This window comes from Bufo gargarizans, chromosome 8 (genome assembly GCF_014858855.1).
Source record: "Bufo gargarizans isolate SCDJY-AF-19 chromosome 8, ASM1485885v1, whole genome shotgun sequence".
Classification (NCBI taxonomy): domain Eukaryota; kingdom Metazoa; phylum Chordata; class Amphibia; order Anura; family Bufonidae; genus Bufo; species Bufo gargarizans.
Genome location: NC_058087.1, coordinates 186,225,811 through 186,239,285, shown reverse-complemented (window position 1 = coordinate 186,239,285; position 13,475 = coordinate 186,225,811). Strand labels below are relative to the sequence as shown.

Here is a 13,475-nt window from a genome sequence, read left to right as displayed (position 1 = left end):
GGAGCAGTATTATAGTAGTTATATTCTTGTACATAGGAGGCGGTATTATAGTAGTTATATTCTTGTACATAGGAGGCAGTATTATAGTAGTTATATTCTTGTACATTGGAGCAGTATTATAGTAGTTATATTCCTGTACATAGGAGGCAGTATTATAGTAGTTATATTCTTGTACATAGGGGCAGTATTATAGTAGTTATATTCTTGTACATAGGAGCAGTATTATAGTAGTTATATTGTTATACATAGGAGCAGTATTATAGTAGTTATATTCCTGTACATAGGAGCAGTATTATAGTAGTTATATTCTTGTACATAGGGGGCAGTATTATAGTAGTTATATTCTTGTACATAGGAGCAGTATTATAGTAGTTATATTCCTGTACACAGGAGCAGTATTATAGTGGTTATATTCTTGTACATAGGAAGCAGTATTATAGTAGTTATATTCTTGTACATAGGAGCAGTATTATAGTAGTTATATCCCTGTACATAGGGGCAGTATTATATTAGTTATATTCTTGTGCATAGGAGCAGTATTATAGTAGTTATATTCTTGTACATAGGTGCAGTATTATAGTAGTTATATTCCTGCACACAGGAGCAGTATTATAGTGGTTATATTCTTGTACATAGGAGGCAGTATTATAGTAGTTATATTCTTGTACATAGGAGCAGTATTATAGTAGTTATATCCCTGTACATAGGGGCAGTATTATAGTAGTTATATTCTTGTACATAGGAGGCAGTATTATAGTAGTTATATTCTTGTACATAGGAGGCAGTATTATAGTAGTTATATTCCTGTACATAGGAGCAGTATTATAGTAGTTATATTCTTGTACATAGGAGTAGTATTATAGTAGTTATATTCTTGTACATAGGAGGCAGTATTATAGTAGTTATATTCTTGTACATAGGAGCAGTATTATAGTCGTTATATCCCTGTACATAGGGGCAGTATTATAGTAGTTATATTCTTGTACATAGGAGGCAGTATTATAGTAGTTATATTCTTGTACATAGGAGGCAGTATTATAGTAGTTATATTCCTGTACATAGGAGCAGTATTATAGTAGTTATATTCTTGTACATAGGAGTAGTATTATAGTAGTTATATTCTTGTACATAGGAGGCAGTATTATAGTAGTTATATTCTTGTACATAGGAGCAGTATTATAGTAGTTATATCCCTGTACATAGGGGCAGTATTATAGTAGTTATATTCTTGTACATAGGAGGCAGTATTATAGTAGTTATATTCTTGTACATAGGAGGCAGTATTATAGTAGTTATATTCCTGTACATAGGAGAAGTATTATAGTAGTTATATTCTTGTACATAGGAGGCAGTATTATAGTAGTTATATTCTTGTACATAGGAGCAGTATTATAGTAGTTATATTCTTGTACATAGGAGCAGTATTATAGTAGTTATATTCTTGTACATAGGAGGCAGTATTATAGTAGTTATATTCTTGTACATAGGAGCAGTATTATAGTAGTTATATTCTTGTACATAGGAGCAGTATTATAGTAGTTATATTCTTGTACATAGGAGGCAGTATTATAGTAGGTATATTCTTGTACATAGGAGCAGTATTATAGTAGTTATATTCTTGTACATAGGAGCAGTATTATAGTAGCTATATTCTTGTACATAGGAGCAGTATTATATTAGTTATATCCCTGTACATAGGAGTAGTATTATAGTAGTTATATTCTTGTACATAGGAGGCAGTATTATAGTAGTTATATTCCTGTACATAGGAGGCAGTATTATAGTAGTTATATTATTGTACATTGGAGGCAGTATTATAGTAGTTATATTCTTGTACATAGGAGCAGTATTATAGTAGTTATATTCTTGTACATAGGAGCAGTATTATAGTAGTTATATTCTTGTACATAGGAGCAGTATTATAGTAGTTATATTCTTGTACATAGGAGCAGTATTATAGTAGTTATATTCTTGTACATAGGAGCAGTATTATTGTAGTTATATTCTTGTACATAGGAGCAGTATTATAGTAGTTATATTCTTGTACATAGGAGCTGTATTATAGTAGTTATATTCTTGTACATAGGAGCAGTATTATAGTAGTTATATCCCTGTACATAGGAGTAGTATTATAGTAGTTACGGAATTAGTTATGTAGAAGGTAAGTACCTTGATGCAGATAATCCAGGTGGTCCGGTGTTGTTACCCAGAGTTACATCCACATGTGAAGCTTCTTGCAAACCCTCTAGAAAAGAAGAAGGACAGAGACTCCTCACAATGTTGCCAGCTGGAGCAGAACATTTCATACTAGTCACCTCTGCCTATATACAGTATATAGTGCTACAGACTCTCTCCTATGGTTTCGGCCATACTGGCTATCAAATTTTGTTTTCCCAAAAAAAGGAAGGCTTGACAGAGCATGCTGGGAGTTATAGTGCCGAGGACCAGTGATGAAAATTGGAGCATGGAGTACTAATAAGCAACACATTTGTATAGTGTCTTTAAATCAGGGATCAGATTAGGGATTAGGATTCTCAGTGTCTAAGTAATCCCAGTTTTAGCCCCAAATAACCTGGCGAGGGCCGTCTTCTCCGCGGAGGTGCCACTTGTTGAGCTGAGGAGTTAGTTCCAGATAACAGATCAGGGTGACTCCGGGAGGTTCAGGCGCGCACCCCGGACTCTACTACAGAGACCCAGGCTGCCGGCGGGGCCGCGCACCGGCTCGGGTATCACAAGGCTGTAATGTGACCCGGTTTCATAGATACCCGCATGCGGAGAAGGAAGGAGAAAGCTGCAGCCTGACACCCGACGGCTATTTTGGTGACAGAATTGTATGTTCTTTCAGGACGTTGTCACTCCCTTGACCCTCGAAGCTGCCCTTAAAGAGCCAAGAAGACCTCACCCAGCTTTCCCGGACTCGTGAACGGCAATGCAATGTGCAACTCTCCTCCTACTACCACTATAACCTGCCACTCAGGATTCTGGGAAAGCTGGATTAAAATGGGTATATGGGCATAGCTACCACAAGGATGGGTGCTGCTACCCTGCTTTCTCCGACTCCTGAAAGGCACACCGGACTCACTATGCAGAGAGGCGTCAGTGTGACAAAGTATAAGGACTAATGCACGTGAACATATTTTCTTTCCGTGTCCGTTTTTTTTCTTGCGAACCATATGCAGAACCATTCATTTCAATGGGTCTACCAAAAAAACGGAAGTTACTCCGCATGCATTCCGTTTCTGCAAAAAAATAGAACATGTCCTATTATTGCTCGCATCACGGACAAGGATAGGACTGTTCTGGTTCTATAATCGCCAAGCTGTTCCGTTACGCAAAATGCGGAATGCACGCGGACGTCATCCGTATTTTTAGCGGATCCGTGTTTTGTGGGCTGCAAAATACATACAGTCGTGTGCACGAGCCCTAACTAGGTATGCTTCCCATTCAGGATACTGGGAAAGCTGGATGAAACCCAATAGGGCCACCAATACACCTCACCCAGCTTTCCGGAGTCCTGAACAAAGAAGCTTTGTTATTCTGGATCCTGGGAAAGCTGAGTGACCATCAATAAATCAGCTAATACAGTTTATACAGGGGTTGTCACCCAGCTTTCCAGAGTCCAGAAAGGTAAATCTGCCTCCAAAAATAGGGTGATGACCCCTACCAGAGCTGTAAGCGGATCCGGTTTGGTAGTCACTCAGCTTTTCCAGGAAGAGATAGGACGACTCAAACAAATTTTAATTCAGTTTCCATTTGTTGACTGCCAGCAGAGATCTTAAAAATGGTGATTCGTTTATTCTGCCTCTGTGATGATTACCTACACGGATACATTGTAACAATATGCGACGGCGCGAGCGAGACTAGGTCAGGATTTTCAACCTCTGAATGTAAACAATGTTGTATTTCCATTCACTGACATGAAAGAAACACGTTCCCCGAGCCCCTGACGCGGTGGTCCCTCCCTGGTGCCATAGGTATCGGGTTCCTTACACGTAATCCCTCTTTATTAAAGTCTTAGAAATCCTTTGCGTCCAATTTCTGAGAATTATAAGACGTCCATTCCATGGGATACAGTTACTTACAGGAGCTTTCAAACTTCGCCAGCGCCTCCCCCCTACCCCCATATCCATGCCCAGAGCTGCGCCTATTGGGTTACAGCCCTTCGTCGCTGGAATCACAGGCGACTTATGCAAGTCACAATATACTGCACTTATATAATGGAGGGTGACAACGCGCAGAATACATCAAATGCACAAATAATAATAGCCTTTACCATCACGGGGGCAGTGAGCATTTAAAGGGAGTGTATCACCCCTCATTTCTATAATATGTACCACTGGAGACCTCTTCCTGCTGAGTACGTTGACACTTCTTCCATTTCTGTAGGACATTCCCTTCAAATCTTCTTGCAGGTTTAATGACTTGTAGTACCACGTTTGACCACTGCCCATTTTCCATTGAAACCTATGCAACAGCGCCCCCCCAACTCCAGCTCTAAAGTCTAAATTTGCATTTTCGAAAAACTATAACTTTGGAATAATAAAACTGAACAGAAAACAGTTGACATTTTTTTAACCAGAGAGAAAAACTTTACAAATGTCTGATCTTTGGAGAAGGAGGGATACAAACCCTTTAAATCGGCTTTACCTGAGCAGGGCAGGGCAAGAATCCCAGTTCAGGAAGGAATAAAGTCGCCTGGGGTCGGATTTCTCGCCGCGTCTATCATCCCATCAGTATGCCACCTTCTCAAGGACAAGATCTTTCCACGGATATCGCACGGTGGAAACTCGAATTACAGCTCAAAAGCGCAGAAAAGTACAAAGCGTTGGCGCGTGTAATAAATCAGGTGCTGATGCAGTCAGTCAGAGCCCTTCAAGGTCAGGACCAGCATCTTCCAGAGCAGGGCGACTCAAGACTCCAGAAGTATCCAGAGGAAAGAGGAAGAACGTTCTCATTTTCTTATAATGTAACTTCTCTAAGTTCTATCCATTCCCTGGAAAGCTGGGTGACGGCCCATATGGTCACTATTCCGGTGCCCGGTCCTGAATGGTCAACCTGCCTGGCTATGAAGTCTGAGCCCCAGGTGGATTCACCTCTCAGGGGCCGGGAAAGCTGGGTGACGGCCCATATGGTCACTATCCAGGTGCCAGGTCCTGAATGGTCAACCTGCCTGGCTATGAAGTCTGAGCCCCAGGTGGATTCACCTCTCAGGGGCCGGGAAAGCTGGGTGACGGCCCATATGGTCACTATCCAGGTGCCAGGTCCTGAATGGTCAACCTGCCTGGCTATGAAGTCTGAGCCCCAGGTGGATTCACCTCTCAGGGGCCGGGAAAGCTGGGTGACGGCCCATATGGTCACTATCCAGGTGCCAGGTCCTGAATGGTCAACCTGCCTGGCTATGAAGTCTGAGCCCCAGGTGGATTCACCTCTCAGGGGCCGGGAAAGCTGGGTGACGGCCCATATGGTCACTATTCAGGTGCCCGGTCCTGAATGGTCAACCTGCCTGGCTATGAAGTCTGAGCCCCAGGTGTATTCACCTCTCAGGGGCCGGGAAAGCTGGGTGACGGCCCATATGGTCACTATCCAGGTGCCCGGTCCTGAATGGTCATCCTGCCTGGCTATGAAGTCTGAGCCCCAGGTGGATTCACCTCTCAGGGGCCGGGAAAGCTGGGTGACGGCCCATATGGTCACTATCCAGGTGCCCGGTCCTGAATGGTCATCCTGCCTGGCTATGAAGTCTGAGCCCCAGGTGGATTCACCTCTCAGGGGCCGGGAAAGCTGGGTGACGGCCCATATGGTCACTATCCAGGTGCCCGGTCCTGAATGGTCATCCTGCCTGGCTATGAAGTCTGAGCCCCAGGTGGATTCACCTCTCAGGGGCCGGGAAAGCTGGGTGACGGCCCATATGGTCACTATCCAGGTGCCCGGTCCTGAATGGTCATCCTGCCTGGCTATGAAGTCTGAGCCCCAGGTGGATTCACCTCTCAGGGGCCGGGAAAGCTGGGTGACGGCCCATATGGTCACTATCCAGGTGCCCGGTCCTGAATGGTCAACCTGCCTGGCTATGAAGTCTGAGCCCCAGGTGGATTCACCTCTCAGGGGCCGGGAAAGCTGGGTGACGGCCCATATGGTCACTATCCAGGTGCCCGGTCCTGAATGGTCATCCTGCCTGGCTATGAAGTCTGAGCCCCAGGTGGATTCACCTCTCAGGGGCCGGGAAAGCTGGGTGACGGCCCATATGGTCACTATCCAGGTGCCCGGTCCTGAATGGTCATCCTGCCTGGCTATGAAGTCTGAGCCCCAGGTGGATTCACCTCTCAGGGGCCGGGAAAGCTGGGTGATAAAACAGGTGGGGGACGTTTCAGCTCCAGCGAGGGTCGGAGCTTGTCTAATATCTGCCTCGTCATAAAGTCATACGTCGTCCACTAGGTGACGAGACCATGCAGGAGTCTGGGAAAGCTGGGTGACAACTCGTATGGGGACAATTCCAGCTCTCATAGAGGTTATAAACCAGTTCTGAATGGTAAATATCTCGAGCTCTCCAGTGACTCCCCCCATCCGCTGTGTGACTAGGTTGCTTTGCCAGTCAGAGCTCTGGGAAAGCTGGGTGAGGACCCGTATGGTATATGTTATTCCAGCTCCAACAAGGATTTTAACCCCGCTTTTCAGGCGTCCTGAATGGCGCGTTGTCCCAGCTATGGAGTCGCTCATCCACTGCCTATCTGGGCTGCTCTACCATTCAGGACTCTGGGAAAGCTGGGTGACAACTGGTTTGCATTTGTTGTTCTCACTGTGGTCGGGCAGTGACATGAGACCGGGATCTGCGCTGGGGGGGAATTTGCATGACTGCAGTGACCCACGGCGGCTGCTGCAAAAATATTCACCCCCCCCCCCCGCTCTATCCATAACCGCTGACACATGGGGGGTGTAGAGTTTTGCATTCTGTGGAAGCGGCTTTGAATGGCTTCCACTCCCCCACGACCACCACGTACCCCATCCAAAAATATCCCTCTGCTGGACATGCCCCCAAATACAGGATAGAAGGAAAGCCTGACCTCTACCTATTTACTGGGAGGAATTCATTATTCCCCCTACACCTGCCTTGGTGTTTAATTTCATCATCATCGTCAAGATCTCTGCTTGCTGTCAGGGAAAGTGAACAGTGCCATTTGCATCCAGAGATGGCACAGACCGAATACTCTTCACAGCTGAAGGTTTGTTACAATTATATCCAGTCTAGAGCTGATCAGACTAATACATTCACCTGCGTCGACACATTGTAACAAAGTACCAGGACACAGGCTTGTGCTACTTAAAGGGGAATGCCCCAGTAATCAAGGGGGTGGCCAGCTCGTCAGAATGATTGTCTCCCAGCTAATTAACCTGACTAGTAACTAATGGCATCCCCTCTCTCCTCAGAAGATACTCACCTCCACTGTCCAGGTGTCTCCGGCTACAGACATCTCAGGATCCATCTGTCCTCTAATGTCCCCTCCCCGGTGTCACCTTATATAAGCCCCGCCCCCTGACCTGCTGCAATCAATGCCCACTCACCATCCACCCCAGTACCAGGTATTATATCACTGGTATAGAGGTATTATATCACCGGTATAGAGGTATTATATCACTGGTATAGAGGTATTATATCACCGGTATAGAGGTATTATATCACCGGTATAGAGGTATTATATCACCGGTATAGAAGTATTATATCATGGGTATAGAGGGATTATATCACGGGTATAGAAGTATTATATCACCGGTATAGAGGTATTATATCACGGGTATAGAAGTATTATATCACCGGTATAGAGGTATTATATCACGGGTATAGAGGGATTATATCACGGGTATAGAGGTATTATATCACGGGTATAGAGGTAAGAGGTATTATATCACAGGTATAGTGGTATTATATCACCGGTATACCTGTGATATAATACCTCTATACAGGTATTAAATCACGGGTATAGAAGTATTATATCACGGGTATAGAGGTATTATATCACGGGTATAGAGGTATTATATCACTGGTATAGAGGTATTATATCACCGGTATAGAGGTATTATATTACAGGTATAGAGGTATTATATCACGGGTATAGAAGTATTATATCACGGGTATAGAGGTATTATATCACGGGTATAGAGGTATTATATCACTGGTATAGAGGTATTATATCACTGGTATAGAGGTATTATATCACCGGTATAGAGGTATTATATTACAGGTATAGAGGTATTATATCACGGGTATAGAGGTATTATATCACCAATATAGAGGTAAGAGGTATTATATTACAGGTATAGAGGTATTATATCACCGATATAGAGGTATTATATTACTGGTATAGAGGCATTTATCACTGGTATGAAGGTATTATATCACCGATATAGAAGTATTATATCACAGGTATACAGGTATTATATCACTGGTATAGAAATATTATATCACTGGTATAGAGGTATTATATTACTGGTATAGAGGTATTATATCACTGGTATAGAGGTATTATATCACGGGTATAGAGGTATTATATTACAGATATAGAGGCATTATATTACTGGTATAGAGGCATTATATTACAGGTACAGAGGCATTATATTACTGGTATAGAGGTATTATATCACCGATATAGAAGTATTATATCACAGGTATACAGGTATTATATCACTGGTATAGAAATATTATATCACTGGTATAGAGGTATTATATTACTGGTATAGAGGTATTATATCACTGGTATAGAGGTATTATATCACGGGTATAGAGGTATTATATTACAGATATAGAGGCATTATATTACTGGTATAGAGGCATTATATTACTGGTATAGAGGCATTATATTACTGGTATAGAGGTATTATATTACTGGTATAGAGGTATTATATCACGGGTATAGAGGTATTATATTACAGATATAGAGGCATTATATTACTGGTATAGAGGCATTATATTACTGGTATAGAGGCATTATATTACTGGTATAGTGGCATTATATTACTGGTATAGAGGTATTATATTACTGGTATAGAGGTATTATATCACGGGTATAGAGTTATTATATCACTGGTATAGAGGTATTATATCACTGGTATAGAGGCATTATATCACCGGTATAGAGGCATTATATCACCGGTATAGAGGCATTATATCACTGGTATAGAGGTATTATATTACTGGTATAGAGGCATTTATCACTGGTATGAAGGTATTATATCACCGATATAGAAGTATTATATCACAGGTATACAGGTATTATATCACTGGTATAGAAATATTATATCACTGGTATAGAGGTATTATATTACTGGTATAGAGGTATTATATCACTGGTATAGAGGTATTATATCACGGGTATAGAGGTATTATATTACAGATATAGAGGCATTATATTACTGGTATAGAGGCATTATATTACAGGTATAGAGGCATTATATTACAGATATAGAGGCATTATATTACTGGTATAGAGGCATTATATTACTGGTATAGAGGCATTATATTACAGGTACAGAGGCATTATATTACTGGTATAGAGGTATTATATCACCGATATAGAAGTATTATATCACAGGTATACAGGTATTATATCACTGGTATAGAAATATTATATCACTGGTATAGAGGTATTATATTACTGGTATAGAGGTATTATATCACTGGTATAGAGGTATTATATCACGGGTATAGAGGTATTATATTACAGATATAGAGGCATTATATTACTGGTATAGAGGCATTATATTACTGGTATAGAGGCATTATATTACTGGTATAGAGGCATTATATTACTGGTATAGAGGTATTATATCACGGGTATAGAGGTATTATATTACAGATATAGAGGCATTATATTACTGGTATAGAGGCATTATATTACTGGTATAGAGGCATTATATTACTGGTATAGAGGCATTATATTACTGGTATAGAGGTATTATATTACTGGTATAGAGGCATTATATTACTGGTATAGAGGTATTATATTACTGGTATAGAGGCATTATATTACTGGTATAGAGGCATTATATTACTGGTATAGAGGCATTATATTACTGGTATAGAGGCATTATATTACTGGTATAGAGGTATTATATTACTGGTATAGAGGTATTATATCACGGGTATAGAGGTATTATATTACAGATATAGAGGCATTATATTACTGGTATAGAGGCATTATATTACTGGTATAGAGGCATTATATTACTGGTATAGAGGCATTATATTACTGGTATAGAGGTATTATATTACTGGTATAGAGGTATTATATCACGGGTATAGAGTTATTATATCACTGGTATAGAGGTATTATATCACTGGTATAGAGGCATTATATCACCGGTATAGAGGCATTATTTCACCGGTATAGAGGCATTATATCACCGGTATAGAGGCATTATATCACCGGTATAGAGGCATTATATCACCGGTATAGAGGTATTATATCACTAATCTCAGACTGGTGCGGGGACACTACTTACCACGCGGGGGCGCTCGCTCTCTCTCCGGTCACACATGCCGCTGGCCGCACTCTCGCCTCCTCCTCAGTCCCGGCGCCTGCTCCCGGGTCTGGCTGTCCTACACAGCGCTACAACACAGGCCACGCCTACCTCACTGACAGCGCAGAGTAACCCCGCCCATCACCATGGTAACGGAACACTAAAACCGAACGGGCATTGTGATTGGCTCCTTAGTATTATTAACCCAATGAAAAAGTACTATCCCACATATTCATTCCCTGTACAGCGGACACACCCCCTGCCCGTGCACCTGTCCCTGTGTAGCTCCTCCCCTGCCCAACCTACACTTTTGGTCTTTTACCAAACGTTTTCCCACGCAGATGTACGAGAGAAAAAGACTGTACCATTGTGAGATGGGGGGGGGGAACGACAGGAACTCCTGCCTCCTGCACTGGTAAGGTGTGTCCTGACAGCACAGCATCGCACACAGGCTGCACACGGCGGTAACGATGTCATAAATAATGTAACTGAAGAGGAAATGAATGGGGGGGACTACCAGAGGACCTTAAAGGGGGACTCCTCCCAGATACCACCCCCCACCAGAGGGGTTCAGTGAGCCCATCCTGCCACCCAGAATATTAACTCCCAAGGCTAAAATACAGAAACGTAGTTTTGGAGCACGCTGGGAGTTGTAGTCACACTATAGCTGATGGACTGTATTTACAGGTAAAAACTGCCCCCTGGTGGTAATAAAAGGTAACACAGGCATCAACACCAGGTAATGTACATCAGATACCAGAGGAGATATTCCTGTACATAGGAGCAGTATTATGGCAGTTATATTCTTGTACATAGGAGCAGTATTATAGTAGTTATATTCATGTACATAGGAGCGGTATTATAGTAGTTATATTCTTGTACATAGGAGCAGTATTATAGTAGTTATATTCTTGTACATAGGAGCAGTATTATAGTAGTTATATTCTTGTACATAGGGGCAGTATTATAGCAGTTATATTCTTGTACATAGGAGGCAGTATTATAGTAGTTATATTCTTGTACATAGGAGGCAGTATTATAGTAGTTATATTCTTGTACATAGGAGCAGTATTATAGTAGTTATATTCTTGTACATAGGAGGCAGTATTATAGTAGTTATATTCTTGTACATAGGAGCAGTATTATAGTAGTTATATTCTGGTACATAGAAGCAGTATTATAGTAGTTATATTCTTGTACATAGGGGCAGTATTATAGTAGTTATATTCTTGTACATAGGAGCAGTATTATAGTAGTTATATTCTTGTACATAGGAGCAGTATTATAGTAGTTATATTCTTGTACATAGGAGGCAGTATTATAGTAGTTATATTCTTGTACATAGGAGGCAGTATTATAGTAGTTATATTCTTGTACATAGGAGGCAGTATTATAGTAGTTATATTCTTGTACATAGGAGCAGTATTATAGTAGTTATATTCTTGTACATAGGAGGCAGTATTATAGTAGTTATAATCTTGTACATAGGAGGCAGTATTATAGTAGTTATATTCTTGTACATAGGAGCAGTATTATAGTAGTTATATTCCTGTACATAGGAGCAGTATTATAGTAGTTATATTCTTGTACATAGGAGCAGTATTATAGTAGTTATATTCTTGTACATAGGAGCAGCATTATAGTAGTTATATTCTTGAACATAGGAGCAGTATTATAGTAGTTATATTCTTGTACATAGAAGCAGTATTATAGTAGTTATATTCTTGTACATAGGAGCAGTATTATGGTAGTTATATTCTTGTACATAGGAGCAGTATTATAGTAGTTATATTCTTGTACATAGGAGCAGTATTATAGTAGTTATATTCTTGTACATAGGAGGCAGTATTATAGTAGTTATATTCTTGTACATAGGAGGCAGTATTATAGTACTTATGTTTCTGTACATAGGAGCAGTATTATAGTAGTTTATATTCTTGTACATAGGAGCAGTATTATAGTAGTTATATTCTTGTACATAGGAGCAGTATTATAGTAGTTATATTCTTGTACATAGGAGCAGTATTATAGTAGTTATACTCTTGTACATAGGGGCAGTATTATAGTAGTTTATATTCTTGTACATAGGAGCCGGTATTATAGTAGTTATATTCTTGTACATAGGAGCAGTATTATAGTAGTTATACTCTTGTACATAGGAGCAGTATTATAGTAGTTATATTCTTGTACATAGGAGGCGGTATTATAGTAGTTATATTCTTGTACATAGGAGCAGTATTATAGTAGTTATACTCTTGTACATAGGAGCAGTATTATAGTAGTACATTAAATTGCTTAGCAGGCGGTGACAGTGAGCACATCCTCTCCTCGCTGGGTAAAGTGAATATATAATGTTTGCTCTGCATTTACAATTATAATAAAGCTATTGAGTATTTCCTTCTGATCAGTGTCATGTCTCTCGGGGGTTATCTGTGTATTATTAGTGATGGCAGTTTCCGGCTGTATCCTCCATAAATACATGATAGCTATAGACTGCTCTGGGTGATGGTTGTATAATTACCGGTGCTGCAGTGGAAGGTTCGGGGCTCTTGGTCGTCGCCATATATCGCTGTTACCTGTAGTGACTGCAAAATTCGAGGAGTCACGGGACGCACAGTACCAGCATCAGTCAGATGAGAGCTTCTGTCACAGACCAGGCTGCCAGCCCAGCTATTTGTTAAGCCGCTGCAAACTCCATCCTGCAGAGCCAGCATATTTCCCCCTGAATTAGTACATTGAGGGCTGGGAGCGTGATGACATCATGCATCAGGATGAGTTCGGCCATTATCAGGATCTTAACACCTTTTCTATTGATTTTTACACTATCTACTTCCTGGAAGGTGAGAAGTACATTATACATAATGTGTACTTTATAAAGAGCCGCTGCCTCCATGCTGGACGTGATAACTCCGGGAATTGATGCATCAATTATTATTGGGCTGTTAGAGTCTGAGAAAGAGATTTGGATA

At 41.0% G+C, this 13,475-nt stretch overlaps 1 protein-coding gene across 2 annotated transcripts in view; it reads right to left on the bottom strand.

The window, feature by feature from the left end:
- Positions 1 to 10,569, bottom strand: part of SEC14L5 (SEC14 like lipid binding 5) — a 52,635-nt gene extending 42,066 nt beyond the window's left edge. The window contains exons 1-2 of one of the 2 annotated variants that reach the window (XM_044303887.1): positions 10,489 to 10,569; positions 2,170 to 2,245 (exon numbers count right to left, since the gene is read on the bottom strand). The gene's annotated coding sequence lies outside the window, so the exon portion shown is untranslated. Of the gene's footprint in view, positions 1 to 2,169; positions 2,246 to 2,572; positions 2,706 to 10,488 lie in introns of those variants that run through there. The other variant, XM_044303888.1, reaches the window with a different exon arrangement.
- Positions 10,570 to 13,475: the final 2,906 nt, after the last annotated feature.